General features: G+C 41.9%; 1 pseudogene; it reads left to right on the forward strand.

The window, feature by feature from the left end:
• The first annotated feature begins 153 nt into the window (after positions 1-153).
• Positions 154-1,852, forward strand: Rrs1-ps13 (ribosome biogenesis regulator 1 homolog, pseudogene 13; annotated as a pseudogene).
• Positions 1,853-19,687: the final 17,835 nt, after the last annotated feature.

The following is a 19,687-nucleotide window of genomic DNA, read 5'->3' on the forward strand; positions in this document are numbered from 1 at the left end:
TCTGAACCCATTAGGCTCTGAAGGGATAGTGCAGAGGCAGTTGGTGTCACCACAACACTGGTGACATCACAGAATATTCTAGGTTCTCCTAGATACAAAACAATGTCCAGGGAAGAAGCTATGATGATGTCACTGGGAAATGCCATAGCCTACTTGCTAAGTACCTCTACCCAGACTGACCAGTTTCTGGAATGCTTTTTCCAGAGACTCACTTTTGATCCAGGGAATACCCATTTGCACACTCTCCTTCCAAAGCTACAGAGGTCTCACTATTTCATTACAATTCAGTTGCTGAGGTTAAGGACAGTTGGTTGAGGCCTTGGTATGGGTATAAGATATTTGTTAACACCCAAAGATCTAAAGACTTTGAGTGAGGGAGATTCTTCACTTGAAATGTATAAACCAGGGTCCATTCATGCGACATACAGTCCAATTCCCACAGTTTTTGCTCTTTCCCAAAGGCCAATATATTTTTCCTACTCCTTTAAATATATGCAAGTTGAAGTATATTGTTCCATTGAGTATGCCTGGAGAGGGGCATGGTTTCAATATATTTACCCATGTGTTTTCCTGAAATCTCTGTCTTACACTCTCATTTTGTGCAATGAAAACTCTATTGCCCTGACAACATAGGTCCTCACGTATACGGAAGGAAAACATCGAATTGTAAACTTTCTGTCCATTCTTAAAAGTTAAAGTCCTCAAAAGTGAGGGAACTGAGCCCCAAGCAAGAGCCATGGAGGGGCAGAGTGTGGAGTTGCTGCTGGCCAAGGCCGAGCAGCAGGAAGCAGAGAAGCTGCAGTGCATTCTGGTACACAAGGAGCTAGAGCTGGAGTTGGAACTGGTCAATCTGCTGGCTGTGGACAGCAATCTCCTCATGGTGCTCTACCAGGCCAGGCCTTTGATAAGGGCTGAGCTGCGGGCCCTGGCGCAGGAAAACAGGAAGCTTCTCATGAACCAGCCATGGCAGCTGCAGACCCAGACCGAGCCCATGGAGGAGGCAATGGTAGTTTGCTTTGCAACAGCCCGCCACAAGCCTGCCCTGCAAGAAACCACTGTACCAGCTACTGCCGCTCACCTGCTTTCAGCAGTTTGAGTGCCTTAAGGTTATCCATCCCGAGAAGAGGAACAACATCCTTTGGGAAGAGGAGAGTAGCCAGTGGCAATGCTGTTCTGGCTTCAAGCTCCCCCAGGATGACACTTAGGAGTGGCTGATTGAGGTACCTAGGAGCGCTGATCCCAAGGAATACCCGTTCACCAAGAAAAGTTCAGGCCAAGAAAGAATGCGGGGATAAGAACTAGTTGAACCATCCGCAGAACCTTGCCCATGCGCACAAGATGCAGATGCCCAGCTCAGCTCGCTGCAACCAAGGGGCACCAGAGGAAGGAGGACCTGTGCTGCACCGTGCAAGTGGCCAAGGTCTCCACAGCTTTGGTGGGATGCTTCCAGGAGCGTCTCTCCAAGGAGAAAGCCCCCTGGGTCTCTGGCAAGAAAAAGTTTCAGACCCTCTTTTGGGACTTCGCAACCAAGAAAAAGAACCAATTGGAGCTACTTCAAGTCATGAACAGCAAGAAACCTCCTCTGGAGGTGACCAGGACCACCAATAAGCAGATGAGGGAAGAGGACCAAGAGGAGTTTGCCAAGAGGAGGATAATGAGGCAGATAGGCAAGAGAAAAATAGCCCAGCAAGGACTATCAGGCAGAAGAAAGGGTGGCCTGCCAGGTCAGGGAGGGAAAACAAAAGGAGGCTTGGGGGCCAAGAAGCATTCTAGGCTGCCTGCTTTTGGTGACAAGAAGAAAGGAGTTCTAAATCAAGTAGGGAAGAGGAGAAAGAAGTGCTTTCCCCTCTAGACCTGTTCTGAAAAGCTAGAAATGTAAGTACTGTAGGCTGGTTCAGGAGATGGCTGCTGTCCTCAATGAGCTTAACACTCAATGAAGGATAGGTTTGCCTCCTCTCCAGTCAATGCTGTACGAATTAATGGAGACACTGGCTGGAAGTTGGTGTATTTTGAGAATATGAGAATTATAGAACTAATATGATCAGAACCAAAAATAAGTTAAGGCCTGCATTTTTATCTTGACTTTGGAAGCTGGGTAAAGGTTGATCAAATATGTAGGGTATAGTAGATTGGTTTCAACATTTTCACTTTATTTTTGTAATAAAGCTTGTATATTTATCAAAGCAGGGAGGATGGGGGGAAATTACAAGTGTGTAAAAGTATACCGGTACCTGGTGTTGCTTTTAACTTTTGCTGCCATTAGAAGTTGTATGTGAAGCCAGTGACCTGGGTACCAATGTGGAGTGTGCTTGCAAAAAACAAAGGTACAATGGTTATAAAAAGGCCCCTTGAATTAGGAAAACTCAAAAATTCTTTTGGCACTAACTATAAATAAAGTATAGTGCTTCTTGATCTTAGTTCAGGTGGTGCATTTGGCACAATAATTTGGAACCACACGAAATAATGATAATTAACATAGTTACTCAAGAAAATGATTGTCCTTCTATTTGTAGGTGTTGGCTTTTCTTTAATTGGCTTGGGTTTTAGTTTTTAGCAAATGCTGCCCTGGAATTCTCTATGGAGCTAAGCAAGGCTGCCTGGAATTCACTCAGGCCAAGTGCTCAGGTTACAAATGAGCATCCACACCCAACAGATACCATGTTACTTTCTGTCCTGGATGTTTTTCCCTGTTTCATTGTCTTTTTTCCCTCTTTCATTGTCTTTTTTTATCTTAATAAACTTAACTTTGCATAAGAAAAAAAAATGAGTTAAAGTCCCACATCCTCACAATCTCCAATACAACCAGAAAATTAAAGTAGAAATCAGTGGGCAAAGTTCAACAGTCACTGTCCTTTACTACTCTGTGGTCTCATCAACTATTACTTCTCCAATATCTACCTTCCTGAATTCTCAGGTACAGCCCCAAGTTAGTTGTGGGTTGGACCATGATTCTGTATTCATAATATAGCTAAGACTAACAAGGATAGACAGGGAATGAAAAAGACTCAGATCTAGAGAAACCTCAATTTTCATTTGTTCTTTTTCTTCCCCATCTTTATTAATTTGAGTATTGCTTATTTACATTTTGGTTGTTATTCCCCTTCCCGGTTTCCGGGCCAACATCCCCCTCCCCCTCCCTTTCTGTATGGGTGTTCCCCTCCACATCCTCCCCCCATTACCACCCTCCCCCCAACAATCACATTCACTGGGGGTTCAGTCTTGGCAAGAACAAGGGCATCCCCTTCCACTGGTGCTCTTACTAGGCTATTCATTGCTACCTATGAGGTTGGAGCCCAGGGTCAGTCCATATATAGTCTTTGGGTAGTGGCTCAGTCCTGGAAGCTCTGGTTGGTTGGCATTGTTGTTAATATGGGGTCTCAAGCCCCTTCAAGCTCTTTCACTCCTTTCTAAGATTCCTTCAACAGGGGTCCCGTTCTCAGTTCAGTGGTTTGTTGCTGGCATTCGCCTATATATTTGTTGTATTCTGGCTGTGTCTCTCAGGAGAGATCTACATCTGGTTCCTGTCAGTCTGCACTTCTTTCCTTCATCCATCTTGTCTAATTGGGTGGCTGTATATGTATGGGCCACATGTGGGGCAGGCTCTGAATGGGTGTTCCTTCTGCCTCTGTTCTAAACTTTGCCTCCCTATTCCCTCGCAAGGGTATTCTTGTTCCCCTTTTAAAGAAAAAGTGAAGCATTTGCATTTTGGTCATCCTTCCTGAGTTTCATGTGTTCTGTGCATCTAGGGTAATTCAAGCATTTGGGCTAATAGCCACTTATCAATGTGTATTTTTCTGTGATTGGGTTACCACACACAGGATGATATTTTCCAATTAAATCCATTTGCCTACGAATTTCATAAAGTCATTGTTTTTGATAGCTGAGTAATATTCCATTGTGTAGATGTACCAGATTTTCTGTATCCATTCCTCTGTTGAAGGGCATCTGGGTTCTTTCCAGCTTCTGGCTATTATAAAGAAGGCTGCTATGAACATAGTGGACCATGTGTCTTGGTTATATGTTGGGGATCTTTTGGGTATATGCCCAAGAGAGGTATAGCGGGGTCCTCAGGTAGGTCAATGTCCCATTTTCTGAGGAACCTCCAGACTGATTTCCTGAATGGTTGTACCAGTCTGCAATCCCACCAACAATGGATGAGTGTTCCTCTTTCTCCACATCCTCGCCAGCATTTGCTGTCACCTGAGTTTTTGATCTTAGCCATTCTCACTGGTGTGAGGTGAAATCTCAGGGTTGTTTTGATTTGCATTTCCCTTATGACTAAAGATGTTGAACGTTTCTTTAGGTGTTTCTCAGCCATTGGGCATTCCTCAGCTGTGAATTCTTTGTTTGGCTCTGAAGCCCATCTTTTAATAGGTTTATTTGTCTCCCTGCAGTCTAACTTCTTGAGTCCTTTGGATATAAGGCCTCTATCTGTTGTAGGATTGGTAAAGATCTTTTCCCAATCTGTTGGTTGCTGTTTTGTCCTAATAACAGTGTCCTTTGCCTTACAGAAGCTTTGCAGTTTTATGAGATCCCATTTGTCCATTGTTGATCATACAGCATAAGCCCTTGGTGTTTTGCTCAGGAAATTTTCTCCAGTGCCCATGTGTTCGAGATGCTTCCCCACTTTTTCTTCTATTAGTTTGAATGTATCTGATTTGATGTGGAGGCCCTTGATCCACTTGAACTTAAACTTTGTACAGGGTGATAAGCATGGATCAATCTGCATTCTTTTACATGCTGACCTCCAGTTGAACCAGCACCATTTGCTGAAAATGCTATCTTTTTTCCATTGGATGGTTTTGACTGCATTGTCAAAAATCAAGTGACCATAGGTGTGTGGGTTCATTTCTGGGTCTTCAATTCTATTCCACTGCTCTATCTGTCTGTCTCTGTACCAATACCATGCAGTTTTTATCACTATTGCTCTGTAATACTGCTTGAGTTCGGGGATAGCGATTGCTCCAGAAGTCCTTTTATTTTTGAGTATAGTTGTAGCTATCCTGGGTTTTTTGTTATTCCAGATGAATTTGCAAATTGTTCTGTCTAACTCTCTAAATAATTGGATTGGTGTTTTGATTGGGATTGCAATGAATTTGTAGATCGCTTTTGGCAAAATGGCCATTTTTACTATATTAATTCTGCCAATCTATGACATGGGAGATCTTTCCATCTTCTGAGGTCTTCTTCAATTTCTTTCTTCAGAGGCTTGAAGTTCTTATCACACAGATCTTTCACTTGCTTGGTTAAAGTCACACCAACGTATTTTATATTATTTGGGACTATTATAAGGGGTGTTGTTTCCCTAATTTCTTTCTCAGCTTGTTTCTCTTTTGTGTAGAGGAAGGCTAATGATTTATTTGAGTTAATTTTTGCCCAGCCACATTGCTGAAGGTGTTTATGAGGTTTAGTAGTTCTCTGGTGGAACTTTTGGGATCACTTAAATATACTATCATATCATCTGCAAATAGTGATATTTTGACCTCTTCTTTTTCCAGTCTGTATCCCGTTGATCTCCTTTTGTTGTCTGATTGCTCTGGCTAAAACTTCAAGACCTATATTGAATAAGTAGGGAGAGAGTGGGCAGCCTTGTCTGGTCCCTGATTTTAGTGGGATTCCTTCAACTTTCTCTCCATTTAGTTTAATGTTAGCTACTGGTTTGCTATATATGGCTTTTACTATGTTTAGGTATGGACCTTGAATTCCTATTCTTTCCAGGACTTTTATCATGAAGGGGTGTTGAATTTTGTCAAATGCTTTCTCAGCAACTAATGAAATGATCATGTGGTTTTGTTCTGTCATTTTCTTTATATAATGGATTATGTTGATGGTTTTACATATATTAAACCATCCCTGCATGCCTGGGATGAAGCCTAATTGATCATGGTGGATGATTGTTTTGATGTGCTCTTGGATTCGGTTTGTCAGAATTTTATTGAGTATTTTTGTATCGATATTCATAAGGGAATTTTGTGTGAAGTTCTGTTTCTTTGTTGGGTCTTTGTGTGGTTTAGGTATAAGAGTAATTGTGGCTTCCTAGAAGGAATTCGGTAGCGCTCCATCTGTTTCAATTTTGTGGAATAGTTTGGATAGTATTGTTATGAGGTCTTCTATGAAGGTCTAAAAGAACTCTGCAATGAACCCATCTGGACCTGGGCTCTTTTTTTTTGGGGGGGGGAGACTTTTAATGACTGCTTCTATTTTTTTAGGAGTTATGGGGTTGTTGAAATGGTTTATCTGTTCCTGATTTAACTTCGGTACCTGGTATCTGTCTAGGAAATTGTCCATTTCCTCCAGACTTTCAAGTTATGGTTAATATAGGCTCTTGTTGTAGAATCTGATGATTTTTTGAATTTTCTCTGATTCTGTAGTTATGTCTCCCTGTTCATTTCTGATTCTGTTGATTTGGACACAGTCTCTGTGTCCTCTCATTAGTCTGGCTAAGGGTTTATCTTCCTTGTTGATTTTCTCAAAGAATCAACTTTTGGTTCTGTTGATTCTTTGTATGGTCCTTTTTGTTTCTACTTGGTTGATTTCAGCTCTGAGCTTGATTATTTCCTGCCTTCTACTCCTCCTGGCTGTATTTGCTTCTTTTTGTTCTAGAGCTTTTAGGTGTGCTGGCAAGTTGCTGATATATGCTCTCTCTTGTTTCTTTCTGCAGGCACTCAGAGCTATGAGTTTTCCTCTTAGCACAGCTTCATTGTGTCCCATAAGTTTGGGTATGTTGTACCTTCATTTTCATTAAATTCTAAGAAGTCTTTAATTTCTTTCTTTATTTCTTCCTTGACAAGGTTATCCTTGGGTAGAGCATTGTTCAACATCCATGTATATGTAGGTGTTCTTCCCTTATTGTTATTGAAGACCAGCTTTAGCCCGTGGTGGTCCAATAGGATGCATGGGATTATTTCTATCTTTCTGTATCTGTTGAGGCCTGTTTTATGACCGATTATCTCATCAATTTTGGAGAAAGTACCATGAGGTGGTGAGAACAAGGAATATCCTTTTGTATTAGGATAGACTGTTCTATAAATATCTGTTAAGACTATTGTTTCATAACCTCTGTTAGTCTGTCTATGTCTCCGTTTAATTTCTGTTTCCATGATTTGTCCATTGATGAGAGTGGTGTGTTGAAATCTCTTCCTATTATTGTGTGAGGTGCAATGTGTGTTTTGGTCTTTAGTAAGGTTTCTTTTATGTACGTAGGTGCCCTTGTATTTGGAGATAGATATTTAGGATTGAGAGTTCATCTTGGTGGATTTTTCCTTTGATGAATATGAAGTGTCCTTCCTTATCTTTTTTGATGACTTTTAGTTGAAAATCGATTTTATTCGATATTAGAATGGCTACTCCAGCTTGCTTCTTCAGACCATTTGCTTGGAGAGTTGTTTTCCAGTCTTTCACCCTGAGGTAGTGTCTGTCTTTTTCTCTAAGGTGTGTTTCCTGTAGGCAGCAGAATGTAGAGTCCTCATTGCATATCCAGTTTGTTAATCTATGTCTTTTTATTGGGGAGTTGAGACCACTGATGTTGAGAGATATTAAGGACTAGTGATTATTGTTTCCAGTTACATTCATATTTGGAAGTGAAATTATATTTGTGTGCTTTTCTTCTCTTTGTTTTGTTGCCAAGACAATTTGTTTCTTGCTTTTTCTAGTGTGTAGCTTGCCTCCTTATGTTGGGCTTTACCATTTATTATCCTTTGTAGGGCTGGATTTGTAGAAAGATATTGTGTAAATTTGATTTTGTCCTGGAATATCTTGGTTTCTCCATCTATGTTAATTGAGAGTTTTGCTGGATACAGTAACTTGGGCTGGCATTTGTGTTCTCTTAGTGTCTTATGACATCTGTGCAGGATCTTCTTGCTTTCATCATCTCTGGTGAGAAGTCTGGTGTGATTCTGATAGGTCTGCCTTTATGTGTTACTTGACCTTTTTCACTTTCTGCTTTTAATATTCTTTCTTTGTTTTGTGCATTTGGTGTTTTGACTATTATGTGATGGGAGGAGTTTCTTTTCTGGTCCAATCTATTTGGAGTTCTGTAGGCTTCTTGTATGTTTATGTACATCTCTTTCTTTAGGTTAGGGAAGTTTTCTTCTATGACTTTGTTGAAGATATTTACTGGTCCTTTGAGCTGAGAGTCTTCATTCTCTTCCATACCTATAATCCTTAGGTTCGATATTCTCATTGACTCCTGGATTTTCTGTATGTTTTGGACCAGTAGCCTTTTCCATTTTACATTATCTTTGATTGTTACATCGATGATTTCTATGGAATCTTCTGCTCCTGAGATTCTCACTTCTATCTCTTGTATTCTGTTGGTGATGCTTGTATCTGCAGCTCCTTGTCTCTTCCTTTGGTTTTCTATGTCCATTGTTGTTTACCTCTGTCCTTTCTCTATTGCTTCTATTTCCATTTTTAATTCCTTCACCTGTTTGATTGTGTTTTCCTGGAATTCTTTCAGGGATTTTTGTGATTCCTCTCTATAGGCTTCTACTTGTTTATTTATGTTTTCGTGCCTTTCTCTAAGGGAGTTCTTCATGTCTTTCTTGAAGTCCTCCAGCATCATGATCAAATGTGATCTTGAATTTAGTTCTTGCTTTTCTGGTGTGTTTGGATATTCAGTGTTTGCTTTGATGGGAGAATTGGGTTCCGATGATGTCATGTAGTATTGGTTTCTGTTGCTTGGGTTCCTGTGCTTGCCTCTCACAATCAAGTTGTCTTTGGTGTTACCTTGCTCTGCTATTTCTGACAGTGGCTAGACCAACCTATAAGCCTGTGTATCAGGACTGCTGTAGTCCTGTTTTCCTGTTTTCTTTCAGTCAGTTATGGGAACAGAGTGTTCTGCTTTTGAGCGTGTAGTCTTTCCTGTCTACTGGTCTGCAGCTGTTCCTGTGGGACCTGAGTCTACCAGGCCGGTCACTTGGAGCAGAAAAGTTGGTCTTACCTGTCGTCCCATGGCTCAAGTTGCTCGTGGGGAGCTGCTTTTGAGCTCTCTGTGAGGGCGGCAACCACGAGGGCCTGTGCTGCCTTTTCTCTGAACCTTCGTGCACCAGGGTCCCAGATGGCATTAGATGTTTTCCTGTAGAGTCAGAAATGTGGGCAGAGTGTAGTCTCTTCTGGCTTCCCAGGCATGTCTGTCCTGCTGAAAATTTAGCTCTCCCTCCCACGGGATTTGGGTGCAGAGAACTGTTGATCGGGTCCCTTCCGGTCTGGGCTGTGTCTGGAGCACAGGGGACCTGCCACTTGAGTGCCCCTATCTTCTGGTTCCCAGAGACCCTATACAGTTTCCTCTTGGGCTAGGGATGTGGGCAGGTGTGGGCAGTATTGGTGGTCTCTCCCACTCTGCAGTCTCAGGAGTGCCCACCTGTCCGGGTGGTGAGCTCTCTCTCCCATGGGATTTGGGAGCAGTGAGCTGTGGGCCGGGATCAGCTTGGTTGAGGCTCCAGCTAGAAACCAGAAGTGTCCAGTCCCAGAGGAATTTTGCCTCTGTCCCGAGTCCACCAGGCATGTCAGAGCAGAAAAGTTTGTCTTACCTGTGGTCCCGCAGCTCAAGTAGCTTGTGGGGGGCTGCTGTTGAACTCTTGGTGAGCGTGGCAACCAGGGGGCCTGTGCCACATTTTCCTGGGGCCCCCTGCACCAGTGTCCAAGATGGCATTAGCTGTTTTCCTCTGGAGTCAGAAATGTGGGCAGATTGTAGCTCTTCTGGCTTCCCAGGTTTGTCTACCCCTCTGAAGTTTTAGCTCTCTTTCATTTTTTCGTAAGTTCCTGAGGGACTCCTTTAGACATTGTCATCTGGGGCTTCTGGCTTCTTCACAAGGGTTTGCAGGAGCCATTGTAAAATGCTGCCTAACCACAAAGGTGTAAGAGTGGAAATTGATTTCATTACCTTTGGCTACCCTCTTCAGCAGGCATTATCAGGATGACAAGGCTCAAAGTGGGAACTGGGGGAAGTTTGGGGAATCAGAAGTCCAATGAATCTCTGAGATACTTCAATCAATAGCCTTTATGGAGAACTAGAGTGCCTGGAGAATGAAAGAGAATTGGTTAGAGATTTTGGCCAACTGCTTACCTGTGAATCTGAGAAACAATGAACAAGGTATTTTAAACTTAAAATTATATGGATGAATCCCTCCACTTATGTGGTACAATAGGGCCAAGTTAAGTAGGAGGCCTAGGCATCCTTTCTTCAACACTAATGAGAGTTTTGTGCTACAAACTGTAATGTCCTTTTCTTTATTTGCACGTGACCAGAACTCTAAAGTCCCCATGAACAATAAATTTCCCATCTAAACATGTATCATTAACTTTAATTGACAAGTTTTGAGTATGAATGTTCATCTTCTATCTGAAACAAGCTTGAGGGAGTGGTAAAATGTGTGGAACAGTACCTAGAAGGATTTGTAGCTATTTCTTTTTTTCAGCATTTTCAGTCTGATGGAGAAAACATCTTCCCACCCGGAAAAGGCTTCATTAAAAACAATCATGTACCCGGCCCGCAACAGCTCTCTGCTCCCAAACCCCGTGGGAGAGAGACCTCACCGCCTGGTCAGGTGGGCACTCCTGAGGCTGCAGAGCGGAGGAGACCACAAACACTGCCCACCCCTGCCCACATCCCTGGCCCAAGAGGAAACTGTATAAGGCCTCTGGGTTCCTGTAGGGGAGGGCCCAGGAGCGGCAGGACCCCTGCACCTGAGACACCGCCTGAACCTGGAGGAAACAGACCGGATAAACAGTACTCTGCACCCAAATCCCGTGGGAGGGAGAGCTAAACCTTCAGAGAGGCAGACACGCCTGGGAAACCAGAAGAGACTGCACTCTGCGCACATCCAGACGCCAGAGGAAAACACCAAACGCCATCTGGAACCCTGGGGCACGGAGGCTCCCGGAAAGAGTGGCGCAGATCTTCCCGGTTGCTGCCGCCGCGGAGAGGACTTAGGCAGTACCCCACGAGCAAACTTGAGCCTCGGAACCACAGGTAAGACCAACTTTTCCCCTGCAAGAAACCTGCCTGGTGAACTCAGGACACACAGAGGCAAAATTCCTCTAGGACCGGGCACTTCCTGTGTTTACCGGAAGTCCCACACCCGCGGATCCCGGCCCGCAGCAGCTCTCTGCTCCCAAACCCCGTGAGAGGGAGACCTCACTGATTGGTCAGGTGGGCACTCCTGAGGCTGCAGAGCGGAGGAGACCACCAATACTGCCCACCCCTGCCCACATCTCTGGCCCAAGAGGAAACTGTATAAGGCCTCTGGGTTCCCATAGGGGAGGGCCCAGGAGCGGCAGGACCCCTGCACCTGAGACACCTCCGGAACCTGGAGGAAACAGACCGGATAAACAGTACTCTGCACCCAAATCCCGTGGGAGGGAGAGCTAAACCTTCAGAGAGGCAGACACGCCTGGGAAACCAGAAGAGACTGCACTCTGCACACACATCTCGGACGCCAGAGGAAAACACCAAACGCCATCTGGAACTCTAGTGCACAGAAGCTCCCGGAAAGGGCGGCGCATATCTTCCTGGTTGCTGCCGCCGCAGAGAGCTCGTGGGCAGCATCCCATGAGCAAACTTGAGCCTCGGGACCACAGGGAAGACCAACTTTTCTGCTGCAAGTGACCTGCCTGGTGAACTCAAGACACAGGCCCACAGGAACAGCTGAAGACCTGTAGAGAGGAAAAACTACACGCCCGAAAGCAGAACACTCTGTCCCCATAACTGGCTGAAAGAAAAGAGGAAAACAGGTCTACAGCACTCCTGACAGGCTTATAGGACAGTCTAGCCACTGTCAGAAATAGCAGAACAAAGTAACACTAGAGATAATCTGATGGCGAGAGGCAAGCGCAGGAAGCCAAGCAACAGAAACCAAGACTACATGGCATCATCAGAGCCCAATTCTCCCACCAAAATAAACATGGAATATCCAAACACACCAGAAAAGCAAGATCTAGTTTCAAAATCATATTTGATCATGATGCTGGAGGACTTCAAGAAAGACATGAAGAACTCCCTTAGAGAACAAGTAGAAGCCTACAGAGAGAAATCGCAAAAATGCCTGAAAGAATTCCAGGAAAACATAAATAAACAAGTAGAAACCCATAGAGAGGAGACACAAAAATCCCTGAAAGAATTCCAGGAAAACACAATCAAACAGTTGAAGGAATTAAAAATGGAAATAGAAGAAATCAAGAAAGAAGACATAGAAACAACCCTGGATATAGAAAATCAAAAGAAGAGACAAGGAGCCGTAGATACAAGCTTCACCAACAGAATACAAGAGATGGAAGAGAGAATCTCGGGAGCAGAAGATTCCATAGAAATCATTGACGCAACTGTCAAAGATAATGTAAAGCAGAAAAAGCTACTGGTCCAAAACATACAGGAAATCCAGGACTCAATGAGAAGATCAAACCTAAGGAAAATAGGTATAGAAGAGAGTGAAGACTCCCAGCTCAAAGGACCAGTAAATATCTTCAACAAAATCATAGAAGAAAACTTCCCTAACCTAAAAAAAGAGATACCCATAGGCATACAAGAAGCCTACAGAACTCCAAATAGATTAGGCCAGAAAAGAAACACCTCCTGTCACATAATAGTCAAAACACCAAACGCACAAAATAAAGAAAGAATATTAAAAGCAGTAAGGGAAAAAGGTCAAGTAACATATAAAGGCAGACCTATCAGAATCACACCAGACATTTCGCCAGAAACTATGAAGGCCAGAAGATCCTGGACAGATGTCATACAGACCCTAAGAGAACACAAATGCCAGCCCAGGTTACTGTATCCTGCAAAACTCTCAATTAACATAGATGGAGAAACCAAAATATTCCATGACAAAACCAAATTTACACAATATCTTTCTACAAATACAGCACTACAAAGGATAATAAAGGGTAAATCCCAACATAAGGAGGCAAGCTATACCCTAGAAGAAGTAAGAAACTAATCGTCTTGGCAACAAAACAAAGAGAAGAAAAGCATACAAACATAACCTCACATCCAAACATGAATATAACAGGAAGCAATAATCACTATTCCTTAATATCTCTCAACATCAATGGCCTCAATTCCCCAATAAAAAGACATAGATTAACAAACTAGATACGCAACGAGGACCCTATATTTTGCTGCCTACAGGAAATACACCTCAGAGACAAAGACAGACATTACCTCAGAGTGAAAGGCTGGAAAACAACTTTCCAAGCAAATGGTCAGAAGAAGCAAGCTGGAGTAGCCATTCTAATATCAAATAAAATCAATTTTCAATTAAAAGTCATCAAAGAAGATAAGGAAGGACACTTCATATTCATCAAAGGAAAAATCCACCAAGATGAACTCTCAATCCTAAATATATATGCCCCAAATAAAAGGGCACCAACATAAGTAAAAGAAACCTTACTAAAGCTCAAAACACACATTTCACCTCACACAATAATAGTGGGAGATTTCAACACCCCACTCTCATCAATGGACAGATCATGGAAACAGAAATTAAACAGAGACGTAGACAGACTAAGAGAAGTCATGAGCCAAATGGACTTAACGGATATTTATAGAACATTCTATCCTAAAGCAAAAGGATATACCTTCTTCTCAGCTCCTCATGGTACTTTCTCCAAAATTGACCATATAGTTGGTCAAAAAACGGGCCTCAACAGGTACAGAAAGATAGAAATAATCCCATGCGTGCTATCGGACCACCACGGCCTAAAACTGGTCTTCAATAACAATAAGGGAAGAATGCCCACATATACGTGGAAATTGAACAATGCTCTACTCAATGATAACCTAGTCAAGGAAGAAATAAAGAAATAAATTAAAAACTTTTTAGAATTTAATGAAAATGAAGGTACAACATACCCAAACTTATGGGACACAATGAAAGCTGTGCTAAGAGGAAAACTCATAGCTCTGAGTGCCTGCAGAAAGAAACAGGAAAGAGCATATGTCAGCAGCTTGACAGCACACCTAAAAGCTCTAGAGCAAAAAGAAGCAAATACAGCCAGGAGGAGTAGAAGGCAGGAAATAATCAAACTCAGAGCTGAAATCAACCAAGTAGAAACAAAAAGGACCATAGAAAGAATCAACAGAACCAAAAGTTGGTTCTTTGAGAAAATCAACAAGATAGATAAACCCTTAGCCAGACTAACGAGAGGACCCAGAGAGTGTGTCCAAATTAACAAAATCAGAAATGAAAAGGGAGACAAAACTACAGATTCAGAGGAAATTCAAAAAATCATCAGATCTTACTATAAAAGCCTATATTCAACAAAACTTGAAAATCTACAGGAAATGGACAATTTCCTAGACAAATACCAGGTACCGAAGTTAAATCAGGAACAAATAAAGCAGTTAAACAACCCCATAACTCCTAAGGAAATAGAAGCAGTCATTAAAGGTCTCCCAACCAAAGAGAGCCCAGGTCCAGACGGGTTTAGTGCAGAATTCTATCAAACCTTCATAGAAGACCTCATACCAATATTATCCAAACTATTCCACAAAATTGAAACAGATGGAGCACTACCGAATTCCTTCTATGAAGCCACAATTACTCTTATACCTAAACCACACAAAGACCCAACAAAGAAAGAGAACTTCAGACCAATTTCCCTTATGAATATCGACGCAAAAATACTCAATAAAATTCTGGCAAACCGAATCCAAGAGCACATCAAAACAATCATCCTCCATGATCAAGTAGGCTTCATCCCAGGCATGCAGGGATGGTTTAATATACGGAAAACCATCAACGTGATCCATTATATAAACAAACTGAAAGAACAAAACCACATGATCATTTCATTAGATGCTGAGAAAGCATTTGACAAAATTCAACACCCCTTCATGATAAAAGTCCTGGAAAGAATAGGAATTCAAGGCCCATACCTAAACATAGTAAAAGCCATATACAGCAAACCAGTTGCTAACATTAAACTAAATGGAGAGAAACTTGAAGCAATGCCACTAAAATCAGGTACTAGACAAGGCTGCCCACTCTCTCCCTACTTATTCAATATAGTTCTTGAAGTTCTAGCCAGAGCAATCAGACAACAAAAGGAGGTCAAGGGGATACAGATTGGAAAAGAAGAAGTCAAAATATCACTATTTGCAGATGATATGATAGTTTATTTAAGTGATCCCAAAAGTTCCACCAGGGATCTACTAAAGCTGATAAACAACTTCAGCAAAGTGGCTGGGTATAAAATTAACTCAAATAAATCAGTAGCCTTCCTCTACACAAAAGAGAAACAAGCCGAGAAAGAAATTAGGGAAACAACACCCTTCATAATAGACCCAAATAATATAAAGTACCTCGGTGTGACTTTAACCAAGCAAGTAAAAGATCTGTACAATAAGAACTTCAAGACACTGAAGAAAGAAATTGAAGAAGACCTCAGAAGATGGAAAGATCCCCCATGCTCATGGATTGGCAGGATTAATATAGTAAAAATGGCCATTTTACCAAAAGCGATCTACAGATTCAATGCAATCCCCATCAAAATACCAATCCAATTCTTCAAAGAGTTAGACAGAACAATTTGCAAATTCATCTGGAATAACAAAAAACCCAGGATAGCTAAAACTATACTCAACAATAAAAGGACTTCAGGGGGAATCACTATCCCTGAACTCAAGCAGTATTACAGAGCAATAGTGATAAAAACTGCATGGTATTGGTAGAGAGACAGACACATAGACTAATGGAATAGAATTGAAGACCCAGAAATGAACCCACACACCTATGGTCACTTGATTTTTGACAAAGGAGCCAAAACCATCCAATGGAAAAAAGATAGCATTTTCAGCAAATGGTGCTGGTTCAACTGGAGGTCAACATGTAGAAGAATGCAGATCGATCCATGCTTATCACCCTGTACAAAGCTTAAGTCCAAGTGGATCAAGGACCTCCACATCAAACCTGATACACTCAAACTAATAGAAGAAAAACTAGGGAAGCATCTGGAACACATGGGCACTGGAAAAAATTTCCTGAACAAAACACCAATGGCTTATGCTCTAAGATCAAGAATCGACAAATGGGATCTCATAAAACTGCAAAGCTTCTGTAAGGCAAAGGACACTGTGGTTAGGACAAATCGGCAACCAACAGATTGGGAAAAGATCTTTACCAATCCTACAACAGATAGAGGCCTTATATCCAAAATATACAAAGAACTCAAGAAGTTAGACCGCAGGGAGACAAATAACCCTATTAAAAAATGGGGTTCAGAGCTAAACAAAGAATTCACAGCTGAGGAATGCCGAATGGCTGAGAAACACCTAAAGAAATTTTCAACATCTTTAGTCATGAGGGAAATGCAAATCAAAACAACCCTGAGATTTCACCTCACACCAGTGAGAATGGCTAAGATCAAAAACTCAGGTGACAGCAGATGCTGGCGAGGATGCGGAGAATGAGGAACACTCCTCCATTGTTGGTGGGATTGCAGACTGGTACAACCATTCTGAAAATCAGTCTGGAGGTTCCTCAGAAAATTGGACATTGAACTGCCTGAGGATCCAGCTATACCTCTCTTGGGCATATACCCAAAAGATGCCCCAACATATAAAAAAGACACGTGCTCCACTATGTTCATCGCAGCCTTATTTATAATAGCCAGAAGGTGGAAAGAACCCAGATGCCCTTCAACAGAGGAATGGATACAGAAAATGTGGTACATCTACACAATGGAATATTACTCAGCTATCAAAAACAACGGCTTTATGAAATTCGTAGGCAAATGGTTGGAACTGGAAAATATCATCCTGAGTGAGCTAACCCAATCACAGAAAGACATACATGGTATGTACTCACTGATAAGTGGCTATTAGCCCAAATGCTTGAATTATCCTAGATGCGTAGAACAAATGAAACTCAAGACGGATGATCAAAATGTGAATGCTTCACTCCTTCTCTAAAAGGGGAACAAGAATACCCTTGGCAGGAAAGAGAGAGGCAAAGATTAAAACAGAGACTGAAGGAACTCCCATTCAGAGCCTGCCACACATGTGGCCCATACATATACAGCCACCCATTTAGACAAGATGGATGAAGCAAAGAAGTGCAGACCGACAGGAGCCGGATGTAGATCGCTGCTGAGAGACACAGCCAGAATACAGCAAATACAGAGGCGAATGCCAGCAGCAAACCACTGAACTGAGAATAGGACCCTCGTTGAAGGAATCAGAGAAAGAACTGGAAGAGCTTAAAGGGGCTCGAGACCCCATATTAACAACAATGCCAAGCAACCAGAGCTTCCAGGGACTAAGCCACTACCTAAAGACTATATATGGACTTACCCTGGACTCTGACCTCATAGGTAGCAATGAATATCCTAATAAGAGCACCAGTGGAAGGGGAAGCCCTGGGTCCTGCTAAGACTGAACCCCCAGTGAACTAGACTGTTGGGGGGAGGGCGGCAATGGGGGGAGGGTTGGGAGGGGAACACCCATAAGGAAGGGGAGGGGGGAGGGGGATGTTTGCCCGTAAACCAAAGAATTATTATTAAGTATTAAATAAATTAAAAAAAAACAATCATGTACCCTTAAGCTCCCCTATCCGGCAGATATCAGAGAAGTCAGTTTCTCATTCTTGACAATAGTCTCAGCACCTCATATTGCCCACTTCTGAAAGAAGTTACACTGTTTTAGATTTACACTACTACAAACCTGACACATTGCTTTGATATACAGGGCCAGCCTACCAAGTCTAGTTACAACATATTTAAATGTGAACAACTCAGTATTTTGGACCCCAGACAGGGTGCCTGGTAAAGGTTCGTTAACAGAGCCCTGCCAATATTTTCTGGCAGTGCAATCCTTCCTGTGATGTCCTCCATCAACCTTTGGGCTCAAGCTCTCCTTTTGTCCTTTGTACATTCTCAATTTCCCCATGGTCATACCATGGAGTCTCAGGCAACAGTGGGTCACAGTATTCAGCAGAATGTCAGTACATCCCACTGTTCTTTGGGCTAGTTTGGGGCAGACAATTCAGTGCCCTGTTAACCTCTGGCCTCTATGTAGAAATTATGTTGATATGCTTAGCCTTGAAACCAAGGATCTCATGGAGTAATGCAAATAGTCACCAGGAGAGCTAAGAATTACTCTTTGATTTTAATGTCCTTCTAGAAGCTGTGAGGACACTTCTTTTCCTTTAGATCATACCATGGACATGTGTAGTAACAAAGGGATATTGACTTTTCTCACACAGGATGACAAGTATTCATTTTCACCATGTATTCTGGCTCTGTCTTGGGTCCCGATCATTTCATTTGCAGTAACTGCCAAAGCCCCTTTGTATCTGTTTCCATATTTAATGAAGGTATTTTCATCTATGTAGTACATTGTATCAGAAACTTTCATAGGATGTAGGGTGTCCAATACCTCTAGACAGATTATTTAGAACATGTTGTTTTCCTCATACAATCATTGATGAGTATGTTTGGGTCAACATCAGGTAAGAGCATAGCAGGATCGATGACAGTGGTTTTTTCTATCCAGATTCCAGAATGGTTCAGAAATAGAACCTGTTACTGTTTCACACATGCAATAAAAATGCAGGGTTCTGGTGTTTCTTTGAGGAGAGCCTCAACTTCATGATGTTATATGAGATTAAGTTTCTGACCCAGAGTTAACTACACCAGTAGAGGTGGCAAACACAGCACTTAGACAAGTGGGGCAGCCTGATGGTGCAGGATTCAATAACTTGGACTGGTATATTACACAGCAATTGCATGTAACTTACAGTGACTGGTTACACATATACTGCAGTAACATTTCTTTCATGATCTTATGAATGAAAATGTTTGGAGACATATAGAAGTTCTGGGATTGGATGCAAATCATCTGTCTTTAAAGCTTCAAAAATGTTTTGTACACTCTCCTTCCAGATTAGATATTTAGTGCCCTCATATTTGCAGGGCTATTTTGGTTGGGACAGTTATAAAGACTACTATTTTCATAGATGTTATGTAATTGGGTAGATAGTTTAACAGAACGTGATTTAACTTTGTACATGCTATCTGTGTATGTCACATTTTTTTCTAGATTACCCACTTCTGTTGAGTATAAGCTTCTCTAGTGAGACATGATTTCTTTGAATTTCCTCATTTTCTGTTGTTATTTATCACTTTTCTTTACTGATTGTTTTAGCTTGGATAGAATCACTGTGCCTTGTAGTTAGCTAGTCTAAACTTTGCTCTATCTTATTGAGTTTTTCAAAGAGCCAGTTCTTGGTTTTGTTGACCCTGTCTCTTTCTCTGTATTTCTATTTCAGTGAATTCAGCATTGTGTTTGATTATTTCCTCCATTTTACTCTTCTTCAGTGTGTTTGCTATATTTTTTTCCAGGAGCATTTAGATATGCGGGTCATTTGTCAGCATAGAATCACTCCAATTACTTTCAGAACACTCAGTGAGGATCTTTCTTTCCCTGTATATCACCGTGTACATATGTGCAGTAACAAAAGCATAGTGATTTTCCTGGTATATTATTGTAGACTTTCCTTTTCACAATCTGACCATTTGAGTCAGAGTGATAAGTTCTCTCTGGGAAGAAAAACCTGCATATAAGGTTTGAGTCCAAATCACTTCATTTACAAAAACTGCTGAGGTCCATATGTATGTGGCTCTATGTTAATGATGATGCTCCCACCCACAAAAATAAGTTTGACTTGAAATTTTCATCAGTTGAAAC

Source organism: Rattus norvegicus, chromosome 15 (assembly GCF_036323735.1).
Source record: "Rattus norvegicus strain BN/NHsdMcwi chromosome 15, GRCr8, whole genome shotgun sequence".
In the NCBI taxonomy this organism is placed as follows: Eukaryota; Metazoa; Chordata; class Mammalia; order Rodentia; family Muridae; genus Rattus; species Rattus norvegicus.